Source organism: Lytechinus variegatus, chromosome 10 (genome assembly GCF_018143015.1).
Source record: "Lytechinus variegatus isolate NC3 chromosome 10, Lvar_3.0, whole genome shotgun sequence".
Classification (NCBI taxonomy): domain Eukaryota; kingdom Metazoa; phylum Echinodermata; class Echinoidea; order Temnopleuroida; family Toxopneustidae; genus Lytechinus; species Lytechinus variegatus.
In genome coordinates this window covers 36,633,543-36,646,651 of record NC_054749.1, presented here as the reverse complement: position 1 = coordinate 36,646,651, position 13,109 = coordinate 36,633,543, and the positions used below count along the sequence as shown (strand labels likewise).

At 33.7% G+C, this 13,109-nt stretch overlaps 1 pseudogene; it reads left to right on the top strand.

The window, feature by feature from the left end:
* Positions 1-1,321, top strand: part of LOC121423218 — a 40,149-nt pseudogene extending 38,828 nt beyond the window's left edge.
* Positions 1,322-13,109: the final 11,788 nt, after the last annotated feature.

Below are 13,109 nucleotides of genomic sequence, written 5' to 3'. Positions count from 1 at the left end.
TCTATATGTGACTGGGGCTTATGCAAATTCCCATTTCATGTAAAAAATACAAAGAAAAAAGTAAAAGATGTCATCAGTTTCCTCATTTGCACACTGACCATGATTCAATCTTTAAAATGTGTCTTATTGATGGATTTTTAGCTATGTCCTATTTGATTTTTCTCTTTTTATTCAAATCAAGTTTATCTTGGGGTGGACTTCCCCTTTAATATATTCTAGAAGATTAAAAACTAATCTGAGAAATCATGTTTTGAGAATTATTCATTTCAATAGCTGTATGTAGGAATATGATACATATGTATCAATGTATTTTTTTAGTTTACTTGTGGATTTGTTAGAAAATCTGTAGATCAGAAATTAAGAGATAAGCTCTTGTAATTGTTTTGATTCTGTTGTTCATTTCTAAACCTGTGTTTTATTTTCAACAGGACAAAGAATTCTTAGAAGAAGAGACGTCTTACCTGGAATCTTTGAATAATTCTTACAGAGTACCAGCGGTCATCTAGACATTGAATAATTCCTACCAAGTACCAGCGGTCATTGAATAATTCTTACAGAGTACCAGCGGTCATCTAGACATTGAATATTTCCTACCGAGTACCGATGGTCATCTAGATATTGAATAATTCTGACATAGTACCAGTGGTCATCTAGACATTGAATAATTCTTACAGAGTACCAGCGGCCATCTAGACGTTGAATAATTTCTACCTAGTACCAGCAGTCATCTAGGCATTGAATATTTCCTACTGAGTACCGATGGTCATCTATACATTGAATAATTTCTACCTAGTACCAGCGGCCATCTAGACGTTGAATAATTCCTACCGAGTACCAACGGTCATCTAGACATTAAATAATTACTACTGAGTACCAGCGGCCATCTAGACATTGAATAATTCCTACCGAGTACCAGCGGTCATCTAGACATTGAATAATTACTACCGAGTACCAGCAGTCATCTAGACATTGAATAATTACTACTGAGTACCAGCAGCCATCTAGACATTGAATAATTCCTACCGAGTACCAGCGGTCATCTAGACATTGAATAATTACTACTGAGTACCAGCGGTCATCTAGACATTGAATAATTACTACTGAGTACCAGCAGCCATCTAGACATTGAATAATTCTTACCAAGTACCAGCGGTCATCTAGAATCCTTTTACATGGAGTTATTAAAGAACAATTCCACCCCAACGAAAAGTTGATTTGAATTATAAGAGAAAACTCCAACAAATATAACACTAAAAATTTCATCGAAATTGGATTTAAAATAAGAAAGTTATGACATTTTAAAGTTTTGCTTCATTTCACAAAATACATGTAGTTATATGCACATCCTGGTCGGTATGCAAATGAGGAGGCTGATGAAGTCACCCACTCACTATTTCTTTTGTATTTTATTATATGAAATATGAAATATTCTAATTTTCCCCTCATTGTCAAGTGAAACAACAATTAACATGTGGAATTAGCATTACTCAATAATATATGGTTCAGTCAAGTTGGTCCTTTTTTTCAAATCTGTAAAAAATGAAATATATAATTCAAACAAAAAAAACCAAAAGAAATAGTGAGTGATGGGCATCATCGACTGACTCATATGCATGTCACTGAGTTGTGCATATCACTGTTTAGTGATACATAAGGGAAACTGTATAATGCCATAACTTTCTTATTCTACATCCGATTTTGATGAAATTTTCAGCATTCTGCTAGTTTGATTTTTCTCTATTTGTTCAAATCAACATTTTTATGGGGTGGACTTGAACTTTAAATAGTTCCTACTGAGTATCAGTCGTCCTAACTATATTGAAATAAATCACTCTTTGAAGGTTCCGTTTTGGAAGAATTTTTTTCACATTCAGTGTAGAGCCTTTATTGTATATTATACAAATAGAGAATAGGCATGAGTGTGATGGTGCGAGAATTTTCATAAGGTGAAAGAAAGATACTTTTTTCAACGAGGCATAGCCGTGTTGAATCAAGACTTTCACTAAATACCATCATATTAACCCTTATTAAACTGACCCCCCTCAACGAACTGCGTCACTACGCGTCACTCTTTTGAGACCAAATTTGCGACGCCCGGGTATGCGGTTCCGAAATAACGCAAGATTTTGCAAGTGCATGTCAGACTCCATTTTGCTCAAAAACGTGACTCCGTGTACAAAGTCAATGCAAATTGTGTTTTTCAACCAAAAATCATAAATGTTTGATTACTTTTACTTTTGTTGGTTTAAATGGATTTATTTTATGTTATTTATGATTGTAAAAGGGTCCACGACAAATTTCATCGGGAAAAACGATAAAAAACAAAAGTAAAAAAAACAAAGAAATAAAAAAAAAACAATAAAAAACATTAGAAATTAATTATATTTTTGTAATTTTTTGTAGATATTTGTCCAAAATGTAAAAATTGAAACTCTCACCAAAAATTAGCAATCTACTAGCAATATTAATTGAGTCAAAGGCAAAAACCCACACAAAAACCCAACTTTAGGTCCAATTTCTTATGCTTATTTGCATAATTAATTGATGAAAAACAAAGAGTTTTTTTAAATTTGAATGTAAAGTCTAGAATTGTAGTAAACAGATCGCGGTCAAATCCCCCCCCCCCCCCCGTTAATCCTGGTCTGGAAAAGCCCAGTTAAGTTAGGGTTAAAGAAAAGTCAAGAAATAACGAACATAATGTTAATGATTATCCTTCCCAAACGTAGTAGTACACAACAGAGCCATTGTGCTTAAAACCTTTTACCTGACAAAACTCATCCTATTTTTACAAAGGTTTATTCCTGTGTTCATGTTAATTGCAGAATTTTTCTAAGCTGATTTTAAAATTTTATCATGTTTTTTATGGTTAAAATATTTAGACAAAAGGCCCTAGATTTGAGTTTGGTTTACTTGTTTCTGTGTACAGCATAATTATCAGTGTGGGAGTGCCTACTGTACTGTTAATCTTCAACTAGGGCTTTTTATCTGCTTTAAGGGGTGAACTTTAAACTTGTTGATCTACTTTGAAATGTTGTGAAGGTTATACAATGGCTAGTCACAAAGAAAGAACCATGTACGTTATTTTTAATACTGGTTAATGTCAGTGTGTTTGTTATCTTGATATTGTGCTGCTTCTATTTAAATTGGGAACAGTGAATGGAAAATAGTGTTAAATTGTACTGATTACAAAATACTTTATTGTATGAGAATCGGCAAAAGATTTGCAATTTTTAATTAAAACTTTTGTCAAGAAATTAAGAAGAAACAAACTGAATGCGAATGCTTGCCTGCTGAAGCATACATCTCAAAGAAGTTGATGTCACAAATAGGAACCAACCAGTGTTGTGCATAAGGCTTGAAAGCCAAGGCTTGTTTCATAAGAAATGCACAATCTCCAAAGTTATGATCATCCAATCAGATTCAAGGATTTTTGTAGCTTTTAACTGTTATTGCAAATAACAGTTTTTATAAAAAGGCCCTTGGAGGAGCACAACGCAATAAGACTTTGATATAACTTCCTTTAATTTACCAAATTAGGAATATGTAAATGAAGTTTCCAATAATAGTATAATAATGATAATTATACTTACTTATATAGCGTTTAATACTTACTTTGTCAGAAGTCTAAAGCGCTCTTCAGTATATGCAGCATAATTACCCTGGCTTTAGCAGTGCAGCTGTTACGCGCGCTGCGTTTCAAGGAATAAATTCCTGCCAGGTACCCATTTACCTCACCTGGGTTGAGTGCAGCACATCGTAGATCAATTTCTTGCTGGAGGAAATTACGCCATAGTTGGGATTCAAACCCACGACCCTCTGTTTCAGAGTCCGGAGACTAATCCACTGGGCCTCAACAGTCCACATTATTAATAATAATAATAATAGTATTGTCATAATTATTTCTACTGCTCTTTTTGCATTAGGCTAAAAGCTCAATTATACATGTCACATATTTTAAAGATATGCCAGTTGTAATGATTTAAACAATTTTAAATGATTTAAATATTCAGTTTATGTACGTGTAAGACTCTACAAGATGTGGATCTAGGATGATATGGCAACAATAATATCTTTGGTTTTACAGAATTTCTTGTGAAAGCAGTGTTTACTTCAACTCCATTCATTTATCTTTAAAAATGAAATAATTAATTGCATTTACCTTGAGACTGTACTGGATATGTATTCAACATTCATGTGATAATCTCCTCGAAGTATTCCTTTTTAGTTGCCAATCAAAAAGCAATATGTTTATTTATTTATTGGCCCATGTTTTTATACATGCAGTGAGTTTTATGTATATGAATGGTCATAGTAAATTAACATTGAAATAAAATTGAGTACAATTTGTATGTTATTTTCTTTTATTTGAAATAATAATTCTTGTCATATTAATAATAAATAATGATATGCAAATATACAGTGTATACCAATAAAAAGCTTACACTTTGACAAAGTCTCCAAAATTGAAAAAAAATAGAACATGGAAATAATTCATTCATATCTATTCTTAGGTTTAGTCTCATCCATCAGATGAGATTACAATTTTTGACAGAATCTTATGCTTGAGTGAACACTGTCCATTCTTGTAAAGGTCATAGAATGGTTTGAGCAATAATGATGATTTGAGGTTTGAGCAATAATGATTTGACTCGTCCAGTGCCTTGAAATGTGGGGCAAGGTCAAAATTCAAAAGTTGCAAAATGACACAATATTGAAAGTCAATGTTCTTTTTTCCATGGTGAGTGTGTTTCTCAGCGGTTTCTTTTGACTTTGATCGATAATCCTTCCTCGGTTTTAGTAAATATCAATGCGTAATTATTATCAATGAATAGATCATTTAATTGTCTTTAAAATGATACCCTACATGATCTGATTATGGTTCACATGGAGGTGCAGTGCCTTGAAATGTGGGGCAAGGTCAAAATTCAAAAGTTGCAAAATGACACAATAATGAAAGTCACTGTTCTTTTTTCCGTGGTGATAAGTAAGTTTCTCAGCAGTTTCTTTTAATTGTTTTCATGCACCTTAACACCAACATTAACATGGAATCAAACACACCTCTGCACAAGCAAACAAATAACAAACAAACAAACATGCATGGGCACTTTAAACCATGACTCAAACCATGTTATCTCACATAACCATCACTACGTAAACCACAGCAAAACATCAAAAATGAAGAAGCAGGGGCTTGATTTTCATCTGTATTGTCCCGTGTAAAGGAGAGTCACACCATTTGCACAATAAAAAACATACTCCTCTTTTCGTAAAGAGTAGGGAAGTTATCCTGGGGAAGTAGTTAACGTATTAATTTATTACTGATAATTACTAATTTATAATCCTGTTTGTAAAGTTGCATTAGGGTAATTTGTACTGTATTATAGTAACCTTTCCAGATTAACTGTCCGACACTTATTTGACACGCATGTGTTGATAGTGTTGTTAATTTTTTATCAATCAATCAATTCATCTGTATTGACACAGACAAAAGAATCATGTTCTGTATTGACCCTTCATGCCTATTTCTGCTCATTTTGCAGCTTTTCAATTCAGACCTCATCCAACTCTTTTGAATCCACTTTGGCTGAGAAACTCAATCATCACCCCGGGAAAAGAACAGTGACTTTCAATATTGAGTCATTTTGCAACTTTCTAATTTTGACCTTGCCCCACATTTCAAGGCACTGCACCTCCATGTGAACCCTAATCATATCATGTAGGGTATCATTTCAAAGAGAACTAAATGATCTATTCATTGATATTAATTACACATTGATATTTACTAAAACCGAGTAGGGATTATCGATCAAAATCAGATTGCCAAACTTTTTTTGAGGAGTTTATATGGAAAGCCAATAAAGTCATTTTTCAAATGACACCAAAATGTTGGAAAACTATTCATGCTTGAGTGAGCACTACCCACTTAAACAAAGGGTATGAAAATTAGGGTGAGCAGGAATTAGCCTTACGGTTTCTTTCAGTTTTTGAGAGGCGAGTCCCTTGAAACTTGCAAACTTGAGGGTGTTGTGATGAGTTAATGGTCATTCATTATCAATTTAAATTGTTAGAGCGAATTTCATGAATTATCAAATTGAAATTCCATGCATGAGTGAACATGATTTGCAATCTTTAGTGCAGCATTTTAACTTTACATTGTGGATCTCAGCAGCTAGTGTGTTCATTGGAGTTCGGAGAATAGGGGTAAGAAACAACTTCAGTGGGTGAAGTAAGCTGATGGGAGAAGGGTCAACAGAACATTAAGCCTCCCTCATACAGGTCCATCACTCCCCCCTCCTGTTGAGATTGAGACCGATTGCTATTACATGTATGCATTAAGTGCAGAGTGGACTGTCAATTTGATAATAAATTCTGAAAATTAGGTCATCAACTTTTACTTATCAATCATTCAATCAACAATCTGTTAGTAAATCAACTCAATGTGATCAATCAAATATTCACCCTTCTCAATAAAATACGGTATCAATCAAACATTCAGCTTTTTCAATAAATCATTTCATAAATCATAATTAGTCAAGTTCTTAATAATCATTCAATGGAAAAGAAAGACCTGTCAACCATAAGTCAGTTGGCATTTAAGTATTAAATACCATCCAGGAGAAAGAAAGGGGGTGGAGGGTGGGGGTGAGTGCATGACATGTAATTTGTAAGAGAACACAAAGAAGAATGCCCCTTTTACCCAGACCCTATCTCATCCCCTTGCATGTAACAGGTACCATCACATTACTCTGACTCTCACAAGCACACTTGATAAGATCCACATAACTAAAAATGCTACACTAAAATTACAATCCCTAATCCTGTATACTCATGCATTACATTTCAATTTAATAACTCATGAAATTTGCTTAAGAAACCAAAACTGATCTAAATTCATAAGTAATTTAGCATAACAGCCTTCACTTTGTAAGTTCCAAAGGACTCGCCTCTAAAAAAATTGAAGGCTAATTCCTGCTCACCCTAGCAAAGGCTTGTCTCTCAAGAGGGGTGAAAGGGGTAGAGAGAGAGAGGGGGTTAAGTGTTCTGTTGACCCATATCCCGTCAACCTACTTCCCTCACCCAAGTCCTATCCCTATTCTGACTTCAATGAACACATTGTTGAGATCCACTTGAAAAAGTGAAAAATTGTATTTCATGTTCACTCATGCATTAAATTTCAATTTAACATTTCTTGAAATTTGTTCTAAAAACCTAAATTGATAATGCTTGATCATTGATTTATCAAAACACCCTCAACTTTGCAAGTTCCAAGGGACTCGCATCTCAAAAACCGAAAGAAATTGAAAGGCTAATTCCTGCCCACCCTAATTTTCATACCCTTTGTTTCAGTGGGCAGTGCTCACTCAAGCATGAATAGTTTTCCAACTTTTTGGTGTAATTTGAAAGTTGACTTTATTGGCTTCCATATAATCATGTGTTTCCCCCAAAGTGATACACTTTTTATTTGGCAGCCATTTCAAAAGTGAATAGTTTGTTTTGGATGCACTGTATATTATATGTACTTTCAATTATTTCATTTCCAATACCAGTATATTTGTTATACTATATGATACATGTATGTACCTTCAATTATTTCATTTCCAATACCAGTATATTTGTTTTGAACAATCAATTTCACTTAACAATCTCTCATGATACACTTTAAATGCTGTTGACATCAAGAGTGTAACAGAGAATTAAATTAGGAGAAAGAGAGAATTTAAAGGACAGGATGACAGGGTATGTGTGTGTGTGTGTTAGAGAGACAAACAAAAGAGAATGACAGGTTTCAGGGCCTAGTCAAATGTATTGATGTACACATGTGTGACCAAATTACGTTCAAATACCCCCTAAATATGTTTCTCTATGTGTGCAAAATAACCCCCTAACAAGTTCATTTGCAGGTTTCTGTTACACATTTTGGCCCCTTAACAAGTTGTCGCCAGAGTATGACCCCTAAATAAGTTTTTTCTACTTGCTAACAATAAGTTATAGACAAAACTATATTCATGAGCATTGCATGCCCCCCCCCCCAGTATAGGGTGAAAATCCAACAATCAGAAAGCACCCAAACACTTTTCAGAAATGAGGAGGAAAAGCCCCAGGGTAAGAGCTTGGGGGAAAAACATACCCTAAACACGTAGTCTTAAGAAAAAAAGCTTTTGAAAAAAAATACCCTAACAACGTTTGACCCCAGTCTTTGAAAACCACCCCTTTTTTTAAAATCTGTGTTTTTGATACCCTTAACGCAGCCCGCGTCCAAAACTGAAATAAATACCCCTTTAAACATGTTTTTTTGGTGACGCATGTGTACAGCAATATATTTGACGGGCCCCCGGTACATCAGGTACCCAGCTATAACAATTTACTCTAATATCCACTAGATGTAACACCACTTATCTCACCATAAAGATACATGGTGTACAGTGAAACCTACTCCATAATTAAAATGAGGCACATCCACCACCTTTCAAACTACCCCCTACACTACAGTGTGTCCCACAAAAAAGGACACCTGTTTTCAGAGATAGATTTCACAATAATCAAATATTTTTTATTATAAATTCGATACTCTTGGCAAGAGTGGAATCTTGTATCGAATTTGAAACTCTGAATCCACTCTCATTTTAGGGATCAGTGATAGAATCTGAACAAAGAATACAAAAAAGCTAATGAGCCAATCATCAAATAAGCAAGGTCGTCGTATCTCAACCAATCTTGTCTAATTTTTCTGCACCATCTGGTTTTGACATTAAAATTTCAAACTCATCTTGCTAAAGTGATTGTCTCATGTTAAGTATCAAAATAAAGAGGAATCATTGATTTATATGATTATGTAAATGAAATATAATTTATTTGCCTTTGAAGAAAAAAAAAGACATGGGAATCCGGGTTTCCTTTTTAATGGGACGCACTGTATATACAACTGATTGACATATGATACATCTACTAAGTTGATTTTTATTTGGGATAAAATTACCTCCATTTATTTCACATCCCTGTACCAGCAAATTATTGACATCAAACTTCAGTCAACAGTTTACCTTATTACAAGTATAGACTGAATTACATGTAATATATAGCATTTATGAGGCACCAATTTATTTAGTTTCCTATTCAATGGCACACCATGTATTACCCTGGCTGTAGCTCCAGCTGCTAAAGGAGTTTGGTGCATTCAACAAATTAATCCTGCCGGGTACTCATTCACCTCACCTGGGTCGAGTGCAGCACAATGTGGATAAAGTTCTTGCTGAAGGAAAACACATCGTGGCTGAGATTCGAACCCACGCCTCTCTCATTGAGAGACGAGATTCGTAACCACTTGACCACGATGCCCCCACATTAAAAACAGAGAATTAAAAACATGATCTCTATCAGATGACATATAATTCAAAGAGCAACGATGGCCCCTGAATTAAAAAAAAATACAAAACATATAAAAAAACCCATTAAACTATATTTTGTTTATTATCAGTAATTGTTGGGTGGAATGAATGCAGGGCTATAACACAGTACTGATCAACCTATGATAATGATACACCACTTGGTTTGTGATTCAACTTGACTAAAATCCTGAAGAAATGTGAGACAATGAGATCACAATAAGAACCCTGCATTATAAACAAATGAACAAAGTGAAAGGGAACACAGTTCATGAATGTAGAGGAGTCACATAGATTAAGTATGACCATTATTGATCATTTATTGTGCGCTTTTCTATATAAAAGGAATGATCGCGGCTCCAAACACTATTGTAAAAGGAAAGTACATGTACAGTACATTAAACCAAAAATGTACCTGTATTTTTATGTAGTACTATTTATAAACCTAAACAACACAGAGACTACACACACACAACCTTGAACATTTATTAACACTATTTACAAGTCATTGCTAGGATCGACCCTATCTTACAATTTTTTTACTAAGGCACTGTTAATCAAACAGACTGCACAGAGAGTAGGAAGCTTTGATATACAGAGGTATAACTTATTGAATGCGTATAATCACATAAATTTTTTTTGGTAACGAGAAGTTTATTTTAAATAAAATCATTGTAGACATTATTATTAGTAAAATGAAAACTGCTGAAGAAGGATTGCTGCATTGTGTATAACCTCAGAAGAATGTTGCAATATACAGAAATTTGTCAATAAATATACCCATGCAGGCAATGAAAGCAAACACCTGCATTAGGAAATAGACACCCATGAGAGATTGCACTTGCTAGCTTTATTAGAATCAAGTCATATCATTTCAGATTCTATTTATTTAATGAATACTCTCCCTTTACTTTCTATCATCAAATCATTTTTAAGTGGAATTTAATGCAAATAATAACCTTTGGTTTCAATTGTTAAGATAAATTATTACTTCTTCAGTGAAATCATTAGAGGCTATTTCATATTTCTCCACCTTTGCTATAGAATTACAATTGTAATTACTTGATAAATAAACTATACGCTCGTCTAGTAATGTCTGTCTTAACCCTAAGAAGATGGGGGGGGGGGGGGGGGCTAATTCAGCCCCCTCCTCGACATTTTTTTCGATAAATCCGCTGTGCGATTTTTTTTTACCGTGTCGCTTGCTGAATTTTTACTTTCAAGTCTCACGGAAATTTTGAGACCAAAATTGTGACCTCCAGGTATGCGGTTCCGAAATTACGCAACATTTTGGAAGTGCATGCAGACCCCAAATTGCTCAAAAATGTGAATTTGTGTACAAATCCAATGCAAATAGTGTTTTTACCCAAAATTTATACAATGTATTATTATTTTAATTTTACTGCTTAAAATCAATCAATTTTTATCTTGTTTATGGTCAAAATAAAGTCCCCAGCCATTTCCATTGAAAAAAAGAATGAAAAACCAAAAAACAAAGAAATACGTAAGAAATTTAGAAAACAATAAAATACATAAGAAATTAAATGTGATGTTAACATTTAATTTTTTTATCAGATGCCTATAAAGAGTATGTGAAACAAAAATTAGCATTTTAGGGGCATTATTTAGTTACTTAGAGCAAACTTATGATTTTTCGCATAAATTAGCATAATTAATGAGCAATGAGATTTTTCGCAGAACTTGATATAATAGTTTTGTAAATAATGTCATGGGTAATGCGTGTGCCAATTTTTGTCGCGATAGCGCGATCGACGGCCGAGATCATAAGGGAGGGGGGGCTGAATCAGCCCCTTCCGTCTTCTTAGGCTAGTCTATTTAGGGTTAATGCTGCAGCTCATTGGTATTCTGTACATTTCACAATAAATATTTCAAGGAATTTTAAATCACAATTACTGATCATAGATAATTTTATAAGTTACTTGTGCTAAAACATAAGTACATGTAGCTTAACAAACTTTGGATACATAGATACACATTTCATAGTGTGAGGCTTTATCTGGCCTTTTCAGTTAATTGCACAAATAACCCATAGTTCATATGTATTTATATTAATTATATTTATATAATTTCAATAGTTTTGGAGAATACATTTATCAATACAATTAATACTTTAACAAGTGGAGCACCTCTGGCAGTCTCACCTGCATTACACGATTCAATATAGCAGCAGTGCCGACTTTGAAAACTACTATTAAATAATTATTCTAAAAAAAAACCACCATTTATATAATGATACATTACGTTTGACCTTGATCATGTGATCTAAGACTTGTCAGTGATAATTGATTACCACCATGTTCTCAAGTCATAAACTATATCTATAAACTTTGAAAGTTATGACAGCAATTTAATGATTACCTCCAACATAGCCAAAGTTCATTGACCTTAGTGACCTTGGTCATGTGATCTGAAACTTGCACAGGATGTTAAGTGATACTTGATTACTCTTATGTCCAAGTTTTATGAATCAGATCCATAAACTTTTAAAGTTATCACAGTAATTTAACAAATAACACCAACTCGGCCAAAGTTCATTGAAACTCAGGTAGGATGTTCAGTAATATTTGATTACCCTTAGGGCCAAGTTTCATGAACTAGGTCCATATACATTCTAAGTTATGATGACATTTAAAAAACTTAAACTTTGGTTAAGATTTGATGTTGACGCCGCCGCCGTTGGAAAAGCGGCGCGCATAGTCTCACTCTGCTATGCTGGTAAGACAAAAATTGCGAGAAAATCACAATGAATAAAATCATATTGACAAATATTCAATACAGGTTTAATGGTGGATTAGTCTATTCTGTAGACCCTAAATTACACATACAGTACACTCTATACATTCTGATTAAAAACAAAAATAGTATAGAATATTCTTAAACCTTACATTCTTGCCCTCTTGTAACATCTGAAGATGAGTCATTAAATGTACCACAAATCACTGTATTCAAACAAACTTTCTCTTGTTTTCCTATATTTCCTGTCACATGAGACTCAATACAGCTATACATTACACTGCATAGCACTCCGTCAGATTCATAAAGTTTGTTAGCCAAGAGTAACACTTTCATAATTTCTACCCATCACATGGTTCATACTAATAAGGTTCTTGGTGCATAAAAGTAGCTATAATGGTAGCTTTACAATCAAATGAAACTACCATGGTAACGATGCTTACAACAGCCAATCAAAATCATGAATTCCATGAAAGTTACCAATGAATGGCAATGTTACCATAGTATTAATTCATGTGGAACATGGCCTACGTCTTCAGTTCTTTACAACGTTGTTGGCTACCAACGCTATCATTATTCAAAAGCTATAATTCAATCCTCAAAAAGGCTTTATACATGCAGAATTATGGATTGAGAGAATATTTTTTAAACCTTTGATTAAAGTTCAATAAATGACTGCTTTGCATTGATATTATTATCATTCTATTATATTAGTTCTTTTAAACTGATAAAAGATTAAAGGAAATTACAAATAACTTAATTCAGAGTAAGGCTACATGGATAATTACTGTGAAAAATGTACTAACACAGAAAAATATGAGTTTTTTTAAAACTACCTTTTGAAAGACATATTTATATATTCAATCATTTGAACAACACATGGATTAGTGTGCAGTGCACAGATTAGTTGTCATACAAGGTTTCTTTAGCTGTACAATAATCATATATATTCCAAAGCATATATACATTACT